General features: G+C 39.8%; 1 pseudogene; it reads left to right on the top strand.

Annotated features, from left to right (window-relative positions):
- The first annotated feature begins 891 nt into the window (after nucleotides 1-891).
- Nucleotides 892-3,070, top strand: LOC117066049 (annotated as a pseudogene).
- The last annotated feature ends 2,302 nt before the right edge of the window (nucleotides 3,071-5,372 follow it).

The raw sequence follows: 5,372 nt of genomic DNA, 5'->3' as shown, positions 1-5,372 counted from the left end.
GAACCAGCATCACAATTCAAATGTATACAGGTGGGGTTAGAGCTGAAAGATATATCTCAATAATCAGCAGATGCAAATTTACAGGGCCAGATTTTCAGATCGGAAAGATTAAGTCACACTGGAAGCTGGTAGAAAGAGGGGAAATGGGGAAACAAATGAGAACTGGAGAGAAACAGGCAGAGGAATTGGGAAAGGGAAGAAAGACTGACTTTTCAGGAAGTATATTAGAATGGATAAAGTCGATTGATCACCAACATCAAATATTTTTAAACCCTAAACTGAGAGTTTTATTTTTATTTTCTATTTTCTATTTTTTATTTATTTTTATTTTTTAGAGACAGAGTCTCACTCTGTTGCCCAGGCTGGAATGCAGTGGAGCGATCATAGCGCATTGTAACCTCCAACTTCGGGAATTGAGAGTTTTGTACTTAAACATTTTGGATGGAGTTGAGAACATGAAGAGGAAAGTCTTGTCTTCTATTCAAGAAGGAAATAAACAGATCCAGGTGGAATTTCTTTCATGACCTGGGACAGCTGCTATATATAAATTCCACAAGTAGGGGACCACTACTATTAACTGTTATATGCTGATGTACTATGCACTGAGGGAAATACAAAACAAATAGCACATGTACAATCAGTTGATGTAGAAATCAATCAATGCATTACTACTTCAGAGAACAAACAGACCGCCTCCCATATTGCAGTGTTTCTCAACCTTTTTTTTTTTTTTTCCATCATTACCCCCCTAAGGAACTTTCAGACTTCTTTCCCCCTATTTATTCCCTCCTTCCATAAAATGTTGATACTGTGGATATATTGCACATCTCTTTATACACTGGTCCTTTGGAGAACCATGAAGCATTGCAGTGTCTTAGTTTCCCCCCTCCCATGCCCTCCAAAAACAAATTTTTGCCCAAGTTAAAAATTCACACTAGCCTTCCTGCCACGTCCTGCGGCCAGGCATGGGGCAAGCGGGGAAGCTGGGAAGCTGGTGGAGCGGTATTACCCAGCAGTCCCTGCAGTGTCACTCGGGTTGGCTCCACGCATCACTGCTGTGGTAGCTGGTTGGCTGAGGTGCATAATGTGTGTGAGTGGAAGTTGATGTATACCCCTGGGATGAAGATAGAGGGGCCTCTGTCCATGTTCAGGGAACGAGACTGCAGCCCTGGGGAGGTGGTCTGCTCCCAGAACGTTATGGCTTAAACTTCAATTGCCAATACTGTGAAAAGTTCTCTTGGTCCAACTGGCTTGGATAAAATGTTGGTGATGTAACCATTACTAATGATGGTGCAGCCATCCTGAAGTTACTGGAGGTAGAACAATCTTGTAGCTAAAGTTCTTTGTGAGCTGACTGACCTGCAAGACAAAGAAGTTGGAGATGGAACTACCTCAGTGGGAAGCCCTGTGTTATATCAGTTAAAACCTAATTATTAACACAGATGAATTGGGAAGAGATGTCCTGATTAATGCCACTGAGACATGGATATCTTCCAAAATCATTGGAATAAATGGTGATTTCTTTACTAATACAGTAGTAGATGTTTTACTTGTTATTACATACACAGATATTAAGAGGCCAGCCTCGCTATCCAGTCAATTCTGCTAATATTCTGAAAGTCTATGCAAGAAGTCAGATGGAGAGTATGCTGGTCAGTGGCTATGCACTCAGCTGTGTGGTGGGATCCCAGGACATGCCCAAAAGAATTGTTAATGCGAAAATTGCTTGCCTTAACTTTAGCCTGTAAAAAACAAAAATGAAGTTTTGTGATATGGTCTGGCTCTGTGTCCCCAACCAAATCTCACATTGAATTGCAATCCAAATTGTAATTCCCACATGTTGGGGGAGGGACTCCATGTTGTTCTCATGACAGTGAGTTCTGACAGGATCTGATGGTTTTATAAGGAGCTGTTCTGCCTTTCCCTCTGCACTTCTCCTTTCTGCTGCCATGTGAAGAAGGACATGTTTCCACTTCTCCTTTCTGCTGCCATGTGAAGAAGGACATGTTTACTTCCTCTTCAGCCAGGATTGTAAATTCCTAAGGTCTCCCAAACCCTGTAAAACTGTCAGTCAATTAAACCCCTTTCCTTTATTAATTACCCAGTCTGGGCAGTTCTTTATAACAGTGTGAGAATGGACTAATATACTTGATGTACAGCTGGTCATTACAGACCCTGAAAAACTGGACCAAATGAGACAGAGAGAATCAGATATTATCAAGGACAGAATTCCGAAGATCCTGGCAACTGATGCCAATATTATTCTAATAGCTGGTGGAATTGATGATATGTGTCAAAGTAATTTGTAGAGGCTGGGGCTATGGCAACTAGAAGAGCTCTAAAAAGGGACCTTAAATGCATTGCTAAAGCTTCCGGAGGGACTATTCTGTCAACCCTGGCCAATTTGAAGGGTGAAGAAACTTTTGAAATTGCAATGTTGGCACACATGGAAGAAGTGGTACAGGAAAGAATTTGTGATGATAAGCTGATCTTAATCAAAACCAGTAAGGCTTGTGCATCTGCATCAATTATCTTATGTGAGGCAAATGATTTCATATGTGATGAGATGGAGCACTCTACATGATGCTCTTTGCAGAGTGAACAACGTTTTGGAGTCAAAATCCATGACATTAGCTGGGAGTGCTGTAGAAGCAGCCTTTTCCATATACCCTGAAAACTATGAAACCAGCATGGGGTCTCAGGAACAGAGTTTGCAAACTATTGCAGAGTTTGCAAGACCTCTTCTTTTTATTCCTAATACACTGACAGTTAATGCTGCCCAGAACTCCACAGATCTGGTTGAACAGTTTAAGAGCTTTTCATAATGAGGCTCAAGTTAACCCAGAACGTAAAAATCTAAAATGAATTGGTCTTGATTTGAGCAGCGGTAAACCTAGACACAACAAACAAGCAAGGGTGTTTGAACCAACTATAGTTAAAGAGTTTGAAATTTGCAACAGAAGCTGCAGTTACCAATCTTCAAGTTGATGATCTTATTAAATTATGCCCAGAAAATAAACATGTTAAACATGGAGGTTATGAAGATGCTGCTCATAACTGGGGCCCTTGATGTTCTGAAGCCCTTAATAACTGATCTGATGTCTCTTTTATTTATAACAATGTTAGATGCAATTGTCTTGTACCTTGAATTGAGTATTATACATTAAAGTATAGCAAGCTGTCAAAAAAAAGTTAGAGTGGTGCCTCACCCAGATTTTCTTCACTGGTTGTTCCCCTGTCCCCTAGCTGCTCTGAGAACGATTCTAGGAGAATTCTGTAGAGGATTGCCTTAGGTCAAAGGAAACTATCTTGATCAAAGTGTTTATACCCTGGGTTCCCACCAAAACCAGTGACCCATAACTCACTGACAGTAGGGCACGAAAGGTTGACCCTCTCTCAAGGAAGAAACAGCTCTGTGATAAAATTCATATTTAGCAGCTTCCTGTGGGATAAAGTAGAAGCTAATCTCTAGGTAGCTATTCTAGAAGCTAATCTCTAGGTAGGTACCACATATTTGCTTACCTTTCCTCTCTTGTTTTGTCTTGCTTCCTTCCTTAACTCCTCTTACTCCTCATCTGTAGAGAGCATACCCTTATTAAATTAGTTTTACAAGAATCTCAATCTTAGATGCTACGTTTGAAAACCTGAGTTAAGACACACCACTAGTGACTAGAGTCACTAGTAGGTTTCAAAAAGAAGCTTCATCTTAAAGGAAAAGTGGAAGCTAGGTGAAAAGGAAGGAGTGAATGAAGCATACGGGCAATCACAATGAGCGAAGATGTGGAAGGTATTAGAGATGGTGAAAAGATTCACTTGACTAAAGCAGAACATTAGTAGGGTAGTCTGAGGCTATTTCAGAGCTTGGCTATCCTATCTGTTGCAGGGAGGTTAGGTAATTGAAGAGTTTTCTGAAGAAAGCAAAGCAGTTCATTAACATCAGGGAATGACTTACTGCATTCCTGCCTGCTCACGTCAGCATGGGAAGGTCAGGCAGACACACACGGATAGTCCAAGGATGATGAAGTGTATTGTAACAAAATTCAAAATTGTATGGTTCACCTAGGACAGAAGCGTATAGAGAAAGAAGTTACTGGTGTAGTTAGTGATCATCCAGATCCTGAGTAATAAAAGAGGGCAAAGTAGAGATTTAACATAGAATTTGAAATTTGATGCTATTTATAATAATAATTGATATTACTGCATTAAAGCTGCTGCATTATAGTGGAATTAGGTGAAAAGGGGATAGCTGTATAAGACAACCTTTTCAAGAATTTATCTCAGAGAACTGACATTTCCGGAAGAGCTAGCCCAGAGTTTATCAGATGCTTTTCTTTTGGACAAATGAGCTTCCTGGTGAATTTCATTCTGCTTTTTGACAGAAAAATCAAACTGCAGCTCACAGATTTAAGAAAAGACCAACGAGAGATCTTCACTGAGAATCTCTGTGGATCCATTCATTTTGTGACTATACCTGAATATTTGTGAAATACCTGTTATGAACTATTATGAGTTAGACATTCTGCTGGGTACTAGGCAGACAATGAGACAGACTTGGACTTCAGGAAGCCTACAGCCTGATGGACAGCTACACACAATGATTTTTTATCTTTGAAAGGAAAGTGACAGAAGTTTGAGATCACTGCCCAGGTTCATGATACAGTTGGGAGAAGGGGAGAATCAGGGTTCTAAAAGATCCTTGAGATAGTAATGTCTGCAGGTCACGTCAGAGATTTTGGTTATTAGCTAAAAGCAACAGAAAGACTGACCAGGGGAAAGTTGTTGACAAGAGGAGGTCTGAGTTTTGTGAAGACCATTCTAGCAACAGAATGGAGAAATGTTTGGAGGGTGCTAATCTAATAGAAATTTCTTCCTTCTTTCCTTTCAAATGATCTCTTCATGTTTATATTTAAATCCTGGTCTCTTAGTTTAATATTCAAAGGCTCTTTTTGAACTATCTCTGCCTCTCCCACCACTTTAATCAGTCACTGCACCCTCTATTATGGTTTACATATCAGGTTTCCAATCAGAATTCTTTGCAGACATGTTACAATGTTCAGATTCCCAAGTCCCATCCCTAGAGATTTTTTTTTCCATTACTTGTAAGTTTAACTTAAAAATTAACATTTCTAAACAGTACCCTAGGCTCAATACTCTAGAGCAGTGCTATCCAAACAGAACTTTCTTTGATGATGGAATTGCTCTATATCTGCACTGTCCAGTATGGTGTCCATTAGCCACGGGTAACTATTGAGCAATTAAATATGGCTAGTGCAACTGAGAACCTTAATTTTTATAGTACTTTATTTAATGAATTTAAACTTAAATATCAATAGGTGGTGAGTGATACCAAATTAGAGAGTTGAAGTTTAGAC

The sequence above is a fragment of the Trachypithecus francoisi genome, unplaced genomic scaffold, assembly GCF_009764315.1.
Source record: "Trachypithecus francoisi isolate TF-2019V2 unplaced genomic scaffold, Tfra_2.0 Lachesis_group2, whole genome shotgun sequence".
Taxonomy (NCBI): Eukaryota; Metazoa; Chordata; class Mammalia; order Primates; family Cercopithecidae; genus Trachypithecus; species Trachypithecus francoisi.
This window is presented reverse-complemented; position numbering and strand designations above follow the sequence as displayed.